Source organism: Paroedura picta, chromosome 3 (assembly GCF_049243985.1).
Source record: "Paroedura picta isolate Pp20150507F chromosome 3, Ppicta_v3.0, whole genome shotgun sequence".
In the NCBI taxonomy this organism is placed as follows: Eukaryota; Metazoa; Chordata; class Lepidosauria; order Squamata; family Gekkonidae; genus Paroedura; species Paroedura picta.
Genome location: NC_135371.1, coordinates 106,912,021 through 106,926,705, shown reverse-complemented (window position 1 = coordinate 106,926,705; position 14,685 = coordinate 106,912,021). Strand labels below are relative to the sequence as shown.

Sequence of the window (14,685 nt, the reverse complement as noted above, 5' to 3'; positions counted from 1 at the left end):
AACATGTTGTCTTTCATGTCATAAAAGATCTGGTTGAAACTATCTTCTGTTCTTTCATGGGCTTTGTTACTTTTGAAAGCCAATCATGCAGGGCTTGTTTATTGAAAGGCATTCTCAGTTGCCATAGTTTGTGCTCTGAGAGGGTAACACTTTGCTTCTTGAGAGACCGAAGAAACAGATGCTAGCTCTCTGAGTCAGTCCTTCCTATCTGTTGGCTGTGCTTCTCCCTTTTCATTTGCTGAGGTCTCCTCTGAGATACAAAAGCTGATAATGTGGGAATTTCCCCCCCCCCGACCCACTATTTGGAGATATGGATTCTGTGTGGCATATTTTTCTACTCTTTGCTGGTCTTGAATTTTTCCTTTCAACATGCCTTGCCTGTTGGCTATCCCATGACAAAAATTACCTTGAAAGTTTATTTTATTTATTTTGTTAAATTTCTATTCTGTCCTTCCATGCAGCTCAGGGCAGTTTATAATAAAGTTTGTAGTTCACAGTTCATTCTGATGCTGGGACATTACAGAGAACACAGTTGTAGACTTATAACATTTGACACACCAATACAGAGAATATATAAATAGTTTTGAACGTAACATTTTGAACACAGTAACATTTTACAGTCATAAACTATGTAATGCTTAATCATTAGCTACTCAACTGTGTGTGCTGCTTTTGTTTAATGGGTGGCTGGGTCAGGAGTCCCCCCGTGATTGCATCTGTTGGGCATTGCTCGTAGTTAGTAGTTGGGAGGGGACTTCTAGGTTGGTGTTGCTCTGTTGTCCTCAACCAAAGGCTTGGCAGAAGAGCTCCATTTTGCAGGACCTGAGAAACTTTCAGTTCTGGCAGGGCCCTGATATCTTCTGGGAACTCAGTCCACCAAGTGACGGCCAGGACAGAAAACATCCTGGCCAGGGATCACCAGATTGTTGGAATTTGTGGAGCATGGTGCTCTCCGGGGGGGTGGGGCATAAGCAGAGAGGCAGTTCCTCAGGTATGCAGGGCTCAGATTGCATATGGCCTGAAATGTGATTACCAAGACCTTAAGCCTGATCCGGAATTCAATCAATAACCAGTGCAGCTGCTGGACCGTGGGTTATATTGTAGTTACTTTCAGGACATGTTAGTCCTATTTCCTCCCATTATTCTCTAATATCATATTTTACCATGATTGCATTCATCACTGTCATGGGAAGAGGCACTCCATAGTGTGATAATTTGCATTTCTGCAGTTACATGTTATCCTTATCCATTGTTGTTCCTCTATATATGAAATAGCCTAGAGGGTGGGATGTGTCCAGCTGTCCAAGTTGGGACAGGGCCAATCAGGGTGCAGCCAGCTTTGCCCTGATTGGCCCTGCCCCTGCAGCTCCCACCCTCCGGTCCTGGACTCTAGCTTCTTTGCTCTCAGACACCTCAGTGCCTGGAGCCAGCAGCAGGTAAATAGCGGCCGTGGCTCGGCGCAGCCACCATTGACACCGCGGGGGCGCCCAGCGATGACGCGGCTCCCAGCAGCGTCATCAGGGCCGGGCCGGTGCGTGGCTGAAGAGGGGCGGGCTGGGCCAGGCCAGGGCGGCCTTAACAGGCCAGAGCAGGCACGCCCACCCTCTTTCGTGACAGCCGCTCGCAGGGACAGACACCCGCCCACCCTCCCCATTTTCGGTTATAGAAACTTTATTGTCGCAGTTGCGGATATGCCAGGTAGGGAGCCTGTTGGCAGGGAGCCCGTCTGCGTGCGGGACTCCCTGAGATGGGGGTCTCATTAAAGAGACTGGCAGTGCCCTGGGCGCGGCCTACCCAGCTAGGAGGCCAGGGGCCCAGGGGGCCAAGCGGCGGGGAACACCAATGGAGGCGGACGCCCATTGGGTTCCTTGCGGCCGCATCCCTGGATTCCACGGCGGAAGGCGTCCCATCCTCCCGGCTGGGAGTGAGGCGTGGAGCCGGAGCGCTCTGGTTCATAGCAAGCAGCCGGATGGCTGTTGGGGTCAGGCTCCCTTACCTACATATGGCCAACCCTCTGTTGGGGTGGTCAATAAACGGCTGCGGCCAAGTTATATGCCAAAAAGCTGGAGTTGTGTCTTCGCTGGTTGAGTCGCCACCTGCCAGTCAAGGGGAGAGGCACTGGGCAAAGGATCGTGGTGGAGGGCCTCCTAACGAGAGCCTCTTGGCCCGCTAGGCTGGGCCTGCTGACGAGGGCCTGCTGACTGCTCATTAAGGACTACTAAAGAGCTGACTAGCTCTGTCCTGGCCCTGCTGCCCAGCCCCCACCCGCCCCACTGGATCTGGCTGTGAGCTGCCGCCCAAGGCCACCTTAAGCTGCCTGGCCAGGGGCCAGGAGAGGGGGCCATTTCAAGGCCCATTCTTAGGAATGGGCTTTGAGGCTAGTGGTGAAATAAAAGGAACCGAAACCCAAAGGTTTGGGTTTGGGGCAGCAACATTCTGTTGCATCTCATTGTGTTCTCACTTATGTTTGAAATGCTTGTTCCTCCAAGAAGGATACTCTTTCAGTTTGCATCCCTGAATTGGCTGTGCTCCTGTTCTTGTACTGTACCACAAAACAATTGTGTCCCTTCTGTCTGTAATCTGTAATGTGATTATAATATCCTTTTGCAGAGCAAGTGTTTATGGTTCATACTGTTTTTTTTAAAAAATGATCACTAAATGATTGAAAGAAATCTAAACATCATTCTACTAATGAATTTGCACATTAAAAGTTTGCAAAATAAGGCAAACAGTTCCTTTGGGATCCTGAGAAATCCCTGGACAAATAATTTTATGAAACCTGTAGGCAATTTAAAAAAAAACAATCAACCTATCTCTCCTGTAGCTGCTCATTGTCCTTGCTCCTCTTCATAGCACTCTGAGAGACAATTAGCCATGAAAGAAGGATAAGATAAGCAGAGATGAAAAAGAGAAAGGCAGCCAACAGTTCTTGATACCCTGTCTGCTTATGATTCCCCTATACCAGCTTTCTTCTTGACAGTAAAGATGTTTCAAAACTCTGAACTGTGACACATTATCAGAAATAATGATGATGCTGTTGCTCAGTGGCAGAGCATCTGCTTGGCATGCAGAACATCTCGGGTTCAGTTCCCAGCATCATCAGTTAAAGAATCTGGCAGGAGGTGATGTGAAAGACCTCCCCCTGAGACTCTGGAGAGATGCTGCTAGTCTAAGCCATGGGCTGCCAGAAACCAGCTTCTAGCATACTTGGATGAAGCTTTGGTCCTTGATCTGTTCGAGTTGGGCTTCTGACCTGGCCATGGGTTTGGAGACGGTTTTGGTCACCCTGATGGATGACGTCCGGCACTAACTGGACCGAGGTGGGTTGGCACTGCTTGTATTGCTTGATCGTCCAGCAGTGTTCGATGTAGTAGATCATGAGCTTCTTGCTTACTGCCTCACCAGGGCTGAAATTGTAGGGACAGCCTTACAATGGCTGATCTCTTTTCTCCAGAACTGCAAATAAAGGGTCACAGTGGGGAAGGAACAATCACAAGATTACTACCTCCCCTGTGGAGTCCCACTGGGTGCATTTCTGTCCCCCACACTTTTCAACATCTTTGGGATGAGTTGCCATCAATATGCAGATGAAACCCAGCTCTATCTCCTGATGGATGGCTGACCCAAATTCACCCCCACAAACATTTGCCAGTTGTTTGAAAGCAGTGATAATCTGGCTCAAGCAGAGTCACCTGAAACGCAACCCTTTTAAGATGGAAGTCCTGTAGCTAGGTAGGAAAGGATGAGATCAGGAAGCACACTTGCCCTGCCTGGATGAACTGCAACTTGAGGCTCCAGAAATTTGTGTATGATCCTGAATGTCTCCCTTTCTATGGAGGCATAGATAATGAGAGTAGCCCAGCTGGTGTTTTCCATCTTTGCCAAGCTAGGCTACTAGCACCCTATCTGGCCACTGTGATCCATGTGATAGTCACCTACAGGCTAGACTTCTGCAACTCACTCTATGTGGGCCTACCCTTGTCCCATACTCAGAAACTGCAACTGGTACAAAATGTGGCTGCTAGGGTTCTCACAAGAACACCAAGGAGAATTCACATCCAGCCAGTGCTGAGGCAGCTGCATTGGTTGCCACTTGAGTTCTGGGTCTGCTTCAAGGTTCTGGTTTTGACCTTTAAGGCCATCCATGGTCGGGGTCCAGTGTACCTTTGGGACCTTTTGTCTGCCTATGCCCCCCCCTCCCGAGAGCCCGCTGCTCTTCTAACACCAACAGGATGGTGGTCCCTGGTCCAAGGGAAGTCTACCTGGCCTCGACCAAGCCCCGGGCCTTTTCAGTCCTGGCCCCCACCTGGTGGAAAGAGCTCCCAGAGGATCTCTGGACCCTGATAGAGCTGTCTCAGTTCCATAGGGCATGTAAGATGGAACTTTTCTGCCACGCATTTGGTTAAGGTCAGGGTAGTGGCTCGGGTCATCTTGGGCCCCCTCCTTGAAACCTTGCAATCTGGAAATTTCAAATCTACTTCCTTCCGTCTCCAGAGAAGAACATCTTTCCAGTTGTTTGTTGGTTTTAATGGTATTGATTGTTGATTGCTGTTTTTTTATTAATGTTATTTACTGGTGTTGATATTAGTTACCTGTTTTTAAGGTTGTTTTGTATATTAATTGTGTTTTAAAATGTAAGCTGCTATGAGCTGGGAGTGGCAGGTTAGAAATTGGAAGAAATAATAATAATAATAATAATTATTATTATTATTATTATTATTATTATTATTATTATTATTATTATTATTATTATTATTATTATAGAATCATAGAGTTGGAAGGGACCTCCATAGTCATCTAGTCCAATTCCCTGCACAACTCCCTGCCCACCCACTCACAATCTGCCTAGGTTAATAAAATCAGCATTTCTGTCACAGGACTATCTAGCCTCTGCTTAAAAACTTCCAAAGAAGAACTCACCACCTCCCAAGGAAGCCTGTTCCACTGAGGAACCGCTCTAACTATCAGGAATCTCTGGATGGTCTGGTCTGGAGGAAATTCATCTTCTAATCCCAAAAGTGGCAAACAGCATTTCCCTGGGCATGAAAATAAAGGGTTACAAGAGACAAACTAAGACATAATCCCTTCTGCCCGTGCATTTACAATCTGCCTAAATGCACAGAATCAGCATTTCTGTCAGATGACTGTCTAGCCTCTGCTTAAATACTTCCAAATGAGGATAACCCACCACCTCCCGAGGAAGCCTGTTTACTGAGGAATCGCTCTGACAGTCAGGAACTTCTTCCAGATATGTAGCTGAAAATTCTTTTGAATTAATTTCAACCCATTGGTTCTGATCCAACCCCCTAGGGCCACAGAAAACAACTCTGCTCCATCTTCTATAAGGCAGCCCTTCAAGTATTGTCAGATGTTTATCATATCGGCTCTTAGTTGTCTTCTCTCCAGGCTAAACAGACCAAGCTCCCCCAACCTTTCCTCACATGACTTGGTCGCCAGACCCCTCTCCATCTTCATAGCACTCCTCTGGACACGCTCCAGTTTCTCTACATCTTTCTTCAGTTGTGGTGCCCAAAACTGAACACAGTACTCCAAGTGATGTCTAACCAGGGCAGAGTAAAGTGGTAACATCACCTCACGATATCTGGACAACTTTTTAGTTACCAAGTCACACTGATAATTAGACAATACTATGATGCACCATTGTTCCTATTCAATATAAGGCAGCGTTGTGCATGTTCATATAGTGATGGATGGAATGAGGAATGTAACATGTGTCTGAGAACATAGAATCTTCTTCTGCAAATGTGTGAGTTAAAGTGGCTTTGAGTTGAAGCAATGGTACTATCTGAGTATAAATGTCTATCTTTGCATTTTCATTTAAACCTAGCCCTATTTTAAGCGAGTTAGAAGTATGTTTGCATTTCACAGGCAAAGGATGCAGTACTAAGGCTCCATCAAATGCCTTTCAGACATTTTTAGTAGAATGAACGTATATGATGGGAGTGGAAGGGAGCACCACAACAGCAAACTTCACCATAACTTATATGTAGTCACTGAAATGTGCATATGACCCCTTGTAATCAGGAAATGTGGGTTTCCAGATTCTCAGTGGTGAAGATACTTAAATGCACATGATAGGGCTTCGATATTCATTCCAATGTATGCCTTCTAGTTGGAGGATGGTGCCTGCCATCTGGATCCAATTCCCTTTTCCCACTCTTGCATGTTTCTTCTATGCTAGTCCTCTATAAACATTATATTCACATGATCCATAGGCTCACCAACCATACATATCAGAAGTGGGTGGTCATCCCGATCCAGCTAATAAACATGATTAAACTGGGTATTGCATAGATTTTCCATGTGAGTCCTATTGCCCAGTTCACTCAATAAAGTAAACAAGTCTATCCGGTCACATTGCTGGAACTGTGTGTTCCCAAAACGGGCTCCCAATTTACCTCACTGAAAGGAGCAATATGCTGTTTATAAAAATAATAGTAGAAACAAGGGTGTCCTTAGAATTTGCAAAGCCATATACTCTTACATCAATTTAACCCTAAGTATACTTGCAGCAAGTGTAAGCTGGTAGTTCTGCTACATGAGAAGATAAAGAGGCTAGAGAATTCCATAAAGCAGCGGCCCCCAACCCCCGGAGACCGGTATCGGTCCGTAGATCAGTCGGTACCGGGTTGTGGCTCTTCCTCGTCCTCCTCCCCAGCTGCTGCCTCGGGGGCTGCCCTGCCACTCTGCCACCGAATCACCTTTGGTGCTCTCCAGTGGCCGTCATGGCTGAGGCTTCCCCTCGGCATGGCATTGCACACCCAGCGGGCGGAAGGAAGTCAGCGGCGTGGGCAGGAAAGCAAGTGGAGCAGGGGCTCAGGCGGCAGTGGTGATGTCCCTCGGCAAAAGACTACCCCCCCTGGCCTCAGTAAAATTGTCAAGTGTTGACTGGTCCCTGGTGATAAAAAGGTTAAGGACCACTGCCATAAAGGAAGGTGAAGAGTTCTTGGACAGAACTCATGAAGCAATTTTGGGAAAGGAGGGTAAGATATCTCACCAAATAGAGGAGCACCCAAAACAGGAGAAAAACAAGTGGAGGAAAATGACAAATAGGCGTAGAAAAATTAGGAGATGTTCTGCCCTTTTGAATTTCAGTAATAGAATCCAGAATCTGCCTGTAGATATTGATACAGAACTACAAGAGCAAGGACTATTCCCTAATCTCCCCAAAGTTCAATAGATTTTTCACGGGCCCCTAGGGATGAGAGGACTAGCTCTTCTGCTCCCCAGTGTAGGAAGAGGCGGGTGCTGGTAACTGGGGATTCCCTTCTCAGCGGGGTGGAGCCAAAGTATATCAACTGGACGTGTTGTCTTGAGACGTATGCAGTCTACCTGGTGCACGCATCAAGAATGTCACAGAAAGGCTAGAAATGTCCCCATCTTCAAGACGTGGAAAAAGGAAGACCCAGAGAACTACTGACCCATCAGCCTGACATCTATAGCTGGCAAAATTTTAGAACAAATCATCAAAGACAGCTTTCTCAAGAACAAGTCATGTGAGACCAACCTTATATATTCTTCTGAGGAAATTACTACCTTTTTAGATCAGGGGAATGCCGTGGATGTAGTTTATCTCGATTTAAGCAATGCTTTTGATAAGTTTCCACATGATTTTCTTGTGGACAAATTGGTAAAATGTGGTTTGGATCCTATTACTGTTAGATGGATCAATAACTGGTTGACAGATTGCATCCAAAAGGTGCTTGTTAATGATTCATCAACCTCTTGGACAGTAGTGACAAGTGGAGTGCCTCAGGGATCTGTCTTGGGCCCTGTATTGTTCAACATATTCATAAATGATTTGGGTGAAGAAATAGAGGGGGTGCTTATTAAATTTGTAGATGATACTAACTTTAGAGAGGTAGCAAACACAGCAGAAGACAGTATCAGGATACAGGATGATCTTGGCAGGCTTGGAAACTTTTGCTATTGTAACATTTGCTATTGTCCAGTCTTCTGGTACAGCAACTGGATCCAGTTGACGTATAATTGCTGGATGCATCTGACAATCGGAAACTCTTATTAATCTCTAGATGTTTTTGGCAATCCTGTTATTAGGATCCTCTTTTCACTGGAGGTGCTGCAGATTAAATCTGGGACCTTATTCCTGCAAATGATCCATTCTGCTGTTAAGATGTGGCCTGTCTCCCACCATATTAGGATAAACCAATTGTGCAATATTATATTCTATATATTTACTATTGTTTTTGCATCTGAACCGTTCCTTAGTAATTTATTGTGAGAGTCCCAATTTAAAAAAAATTACTCCTCTATTTGGGGTCCCCTCTCTCTCCCCCCCCCCCATGTTCTTTGTTACTGTTTTGCAGGAAGCATATTGTATAATACAGAGAAAGTATGTTCATGATTTAGTATAAGAAAAGCCAATATGATTTGTAGACTTTTCCAACTTGATAGAACAGAGCAATGAAGAGTGTCAGCTTTACTTGTTAAAAATAATCTTTTAACTTGGAGGAAGGAATCATAATTTGTGGTGTTATTTTTTAATGCTTGTACTGAAGGTTATCAGTGATTAATACACGGAGGCTAATCTAGATATATAATAGTGACTGAGGTAAGCATGTTAGAGCCAAAAATAGTGGAAAGAAAGATTTGGAATGGGAAGAAGCAAAACATAAAAAGGAAATTGTGGGGCATCACACAGCCCTCCTAAGTTTCTCATAAAATGCCATTCCATGACCCACATCAAGGCTAATTATGTTGGTTAGTACATCTATATATGTTATACTAGCTTGGATCTGTGTGCTTGAAAAAGGGTGGTAAATATTGGCCTGTGCACTTGTGCCCTTAATATCTTGTAGAACTTATCAGATGATGATCTGCATGGTAAGAATAGCTTCCCTTGCCAGTTTTGGCAGATCAGCCTCGGAACAGTATTGGTCCACTGACAATCTTCTGAGCCAATAGTTTAGCAGTTATTTGGAATGTGAATTTGGCAGGAAATCAGAGGTATGAGCACTGAAGAAAACTAGGAGCAGTCCAGATTAATGAGCCCTGAACTGAAAACCTACAGGTAATTTTTGTTTTGTTTTGCCAGTAACTTAAAGCTAGGTTTAGCTCAAGGCATGAAGAAGAAGATGGTTCTGATATGCCGCTTTTTCTTTATGCAAAGGAGTCTCAAAATGGCTTACAATTGTCTTCCATTTCCTCTCCCCACAACAGACACCCTGTGAGTTAGGTGAGGCTGAGAGAGCTCTGATATTACTGCTTGGTCAGAACAGCTCTATCAGTGCTGTGGCGAGGCCAAGGTCACCCAGCTGGGGGACAGGAAATCAAAGTCCATACTCCTAACCACTACACCAAGGTCCTAACTGCGCTTCTAACCACTACATCAATAATGCATAACACTAAGACTACCCTGCTTCCAGGCAAGCCTTGCAGTATGGCCCTGTGTGAAAGGAGCAACTCCACACAAAATGAGCCTGACCTCACGAGGAAACCTGCCCCCCTGTACAAACTCCAAACAGACAATGGGACACATGATTGCCCCAGGCTGCTGCTGCTTCCACTGCATAAACAGAGTTACGATAGATAATGAAAATACAAATAGCTCAGCAATTACTGTGTAAACACAAATTAGGATATTTAAACTGTGACAATATTTTTTTCAAATAGTACAAAATAACAAATGCTTCAGACCAATAACCAATAATGACTAGAAAATACTTAAAAGTGTAAATAATTTAAAAAATCCACCAGTTCACACTAATTTTTAGCCTTCATGCTGCATCATAGAAAATAGCACCATAAAAACCCTGATGCCTAATGCATATGATTAAAAATCAAACCCACAAGTATACATGCTATCTTTAACACTTTGCTCTGTTATACATTTGTGAAAAGCCCTCTTGGGCGGAGACTGTCCAGGCCCTGTCTGTCCCTGTCCATCCTTGTCTGGGTCCTGTGCGTGTCTGGATTGGCCCGGCCCCACTGGCACCTGCCCCCAACAGCCCAATCAGGCTGGGTCTCCCGCCCCTAACTTTCACTTCCAACAACTTCCCTCACTTTGTCTCAGACTGACAGAGCTGGCAGGGGGCTGTTGAGTGCTCTCCCTCCCACCTCCCTTCAGGCCTGCTGGGAAGGAGCCTCTGACAGCCCCTGACTGGGGGAAGGGAGGTGTTCCCAAGAGCAACTTAGAGGAGTCTGTGGGGGTTTTTGTGCTTTCCTTTGGGGGGGGAAGCTTTCCCCTTCTGCCAAACCATTGAAAGAAAAGCCCCTTCTCACTTAATATACTGCTCTGGCCAGCCTCAGTGCTGGATGGAAGATGCAACAATCTCTATTTTAATGATAAATGAAACAACCAGAACGGACTCTAGATTTTGTTCTGTTTTCAGTGTAGACCTTTAATCAGTGGTTGTTTCCAACTCAGAGTGGTAATCAAAATTCTATGCTCTGAATGCCAGTGGGGAACCACCAAGGTCCTGTTTCAGGGGGTGCTGGGGATGAAGTGTGGGGCAGCACTGCAACTGTGCATGCTCAGTATGGAGTTCGTGAATAGCAGCGGCAGGGGTACAGGCTTCCTTCGGTTCCCCCCCTCATAGTGGGCAACTTTGGGTGGTGTGACAGGGCCAGGAGCATGAGGCTTCATTGGCTAGCAATTGGCTCTTTGGGGGAGGACTATCAAGCGCTTAACCATTTGTCCTACTGATATCAACTCATAATCTAGGACCATGTAATAATCTAGGACTGTATTATCCTAAATGAAGTTATACCCTTCTAAACCTAATAACTTGAATGGATTTAAGAAGGAGTAATTCTGTTTAGGATTCCGCTCCTAAAAGCTCACAAAGGCCCATTCCGCACCGGCAGCGCTGCTTCAGGCTGCCACTGGTGTGTTGCAGTGGAGCAGAGATTTCTGCATCCCAATGATGCAGAGGGAGTGGCAGTTTTTGTTTTGTTTGCAGGAAGGTGGGATTGCATTCCTGCAGATTTAAAAAATGCCCCATTAGCCCCCTTCTTGTTCCTGATGGCATATCATAGGCCTGGCCTGGCCACTGAGGGTCCCTGAGGCAACAAAAGGAATATGGAAAATATCCGCATTCCCTTAACACGGGGCACCGGAGTCCTAAACCGAGTCAGGTCCAGGAAAGGGCTTGGCCAACAGCAACGTCATGTGGAAGCTGCAATTTGCCCCACTGCCAAATTAGTGCCCACCCATCTGGATTTCCCTCAGGTAGAACTGGCCAAAGTTCTGTCTACTGTTGTGGTGTAGTTGTAGATTGATTTACATAATTTACAGTAACTAGAAGGGCATGTTTCTTAGTCAGTATGGAAACTGGAAAAGAGAAGTTACTGAATTAACATATTTCCCACATAGTTAGCAATTTATATCAGGCAAAGGTTTATTTTGCAAATATATAGAGAAAAATGGCAATGGCAGCAAATGATTTATCTGCTCTATGCCAAATCCTGAAGCATAGGACCAATAATACATAGGGAATTAAATTATTATTCTTAATGCATACAGGCAGCAGGCACAAAGGCTGGCTCATCTCAATTTCAGATTGAGGGTGAAATTTAAATCATTAAAGGTCCTTCTGCCTGGGAAAGGACTGAGGGGGCTTCAGCAAAGCAGAAGGCTGCTAGGAAAATATAGAGTATTTTTATTTATTCCAGAAGCTCAGCAGAAGGAATGTGTGATGTTGGATCTGGCATCGAAGCATAAGCCTTGGGTTTGGATAAGATGATAGAGACTTTATTCCTGAAGTGTTTGCCAATGGAATACCAAACACATTTCAGTATAAATATAGTTTTCTGGCTTCTTCCAAACACCACTCTGTGTTGAACATGACAAGGGAGAAAAAGGAGTGATACTTTGACAGATTTAGTCTCTTCAACTCTTCTTCCTCTTCAGCACTTAACCCCAATCATATGCTCTGGCATCTTGACACCATTGCTCTGAACTGAATGTTGGACTACTCCATAAAGTGGCTCTGATGGATTAAGGATGCAGATTACAAAAACCTATAGCTGTTGTGGATTAAGGATGCAGATTACAAAAACCTATAGCTGTTGTTTGCATGCATTGTGGGGTGGTAAAGAAAAAGCTATCTCTCCACATGCATACTTTCTTAGCTCTTCAAGATAACAGCAGAATCAGGGAGGGACGGCTCTATATGCTGGCTTCTAGCACACCACTGAAAGGTGTGCTAAGAGGTCAGTTTCAATGGCCTGGCAAGAACCAGTTCACACTGAGGTCATCATATACCCAGAAGTAGTTGCACAGTATCCTCAAGGTACACTGCCATTGTTTGAACTGAGAAAGAGCATTTTCATTTGCAGCAGTGTCCTGAAATATGGAGATCAAATAATATCTGCATTCTTCCAAATCAGAAAAATATAGTCCCAGTTTCAGTGTAATTTGGTTAATGTATAGAATTAATTAATTAAGGAAACTATAGTAATTGTCTCTCTCTGGTTATAAGTCTTCTTTGAAGACAATAGTTCTACAATTGACACATCCTGTGTTAACTAAGGCTACGGATATTTGGGTGGTAGAATATGATATATGAGAAAAGCTTTTCTCACTTTTCCCCCTAAAGTAGACAAAGGAAATAAGCTGAACAAATTAGTTCTAGTTGTCTTAAGATAAGCTAGAACTATATTCAGAATGTTATTTAATACAACATTTAGCTAGAACACAATCCACAGGAGTAGATTACCAACAGAATAAGAAACATTTTAAAAGTATAAAACATTGTAAATAGTTTTAAATAATGGAATCTCATTTTTGGCCGGTAATTATCTTTGGACATGCTCTGTATACAAAGAAACAAAATGTAGCAACCTGCCTGAATGTAGATTTCCTCCCCCCCCCCCCTTCCACAGGAAGGATTTAAGTTTTCCTTTTTCCCAGTTAGTACCAATCTCACAAAGTAAAGGGGAGATAAGACGAGCTCTAGGTGGGATATAGAATGGACATCTGAATGAGACATCTACAGTCTCCAACTCTCCAGAATTACAGGGGCAAATTCTTTCAGATCTAGGAATTTTCTTATACCGACCCTCAAGAATTGCAGAGGAGAGAGCTGAACATCTTGCTAATGTGAATGCCCTTCTGTGATTTTTTATTTCCAGGTAAGAGTGGTATTCAGCTGAGGCTTGCATACATCTCAAACTTGGAGGTGCCAAGTACTCTGGGGAGCGTGAAAGGTCCATTTGTTTCTCTATACCCTCAATCCTTTGTTTGATGCCTAATTTTGCTTGATTTTTTCCCATCCCTAATATCATCAAAGGAGAGAATCCCAAAGTCTCTGTTGTCTTTTCCAGAAATCAGAAAAGGGGCCGTATTTTGCCTGCCTGATCCCAAAAAGACGGTGGACACTTTAAAAAAGATTTTATTTTACCTTTTACAATGTAGCTTTGTAGACCGCACCATTAAAAAAAATTCTCAGAGCAGGAAATAGAGAGGAGAGAGCAGATGTGAGAGCAGGACAAAACTGCCAATACTTTGTCCACGTGGGCTTATTCCTGGTTGCTCACTGGTTGCTCACCAATGGGATGTGTGATTTAGGGATGCAAATCCAGTTTTGGCGATTCCTGAAATCACATGTTAAAAATGGCGAAAACTTGACCCAGCTACTGGACAGGCTCAGGATGCAGGTGATGTCATGTGGAGGGGGCTCTAAAACCCACCAACATTTGAAGGCTGTCCAGGAACAGATTCCTCATGTGGAAATTGTCTATGATATTCACTGTTGTTCCATTTAGTTACTATGGCTAATAGCTGACATTAAACTCATCTTTGAGAAATGCTGAAGCCTTTTTAAAAGCTATCTGAATCTAAATTAGTGGTCTTCACTATGTCTTGCAATAGTGTATTCCATAAATTAATTATGCATTGTGTGAATATGGTTATTCAGTTCCTATTTAGAACAATTACTTGGTAGAATCTGTGCCAATTTAGCAATGTCCTTAATGTACAAAGATAGCTTTTCTCCATTCATTTTTGTCATTTAAAATGAGTACTGGCAACTTAGTAGAGATGTAGGCTGCACATCATAGAAGATGTCTTCCACATTATTTTGCTCTTAAGGAGTTGGTTGAAGCTCAAAGTATTTTTGTAAAGGAACTGAAATCCTCTAAAATGTCTCACTGAGTATGAAGTACTGAAACTATTGAAAAACTATTCTTGCTACTAGGACAAATAGCCAATAAGATTATGATAAATCCTTAGAAATTAGAGACATGTTTATTACTTGATATGCAGGTACCATAGGTGAGTTTGGTGCCCTTTACCATCTTCCTTGTTTCACAGTTTCAGGTCTAAACAGAAAAGGTGAATTTGCTAGTAATATTAGAGGGTAAAATAGTTGCCAGAAAAAGTGCAGTCCTATTAACAGTGATATATATTCTGAACAAAAGTATTTCAGTAAGTTACATTGAACTCTATGATCCACTTCCAAGTAAAGCATACATACATATTTATTTATTTATTTATTTAAAGAAATGGGTAGTATAGAAATCTAAATAAATAAAAATAAAATAAAAAATAAAATTCATTTATTTATATAATTTCTACCTTGCCTTTCTCCCCAATAGGGACCTAAAAAGGTGATATCCTTCTCCCCTTTTCCATTTTATCCTTGGACAGCCCTGTGAGGTAGATTAGTCTGGGAATAAGCTTCCTTGGCATAAGAAGAAGAG

At 43.6% G+C, this 14,685-nt stretch overlaps 1 protein-coding gene across 7 annotated transcripts in view; it reads left to right on the top strand.

Moving 5' to 3' along the window:
* KCNIP1 (potassium voltage-gated channel interacting protein 1) overlaps positions 1-14,685 on the top strand; it is a 776,797-nt gene that overhangs the window by 606,796 nt on the left and 155,316 nt on the right. The gene's annotated exons all lie outside the window — the stretch shown is intronic.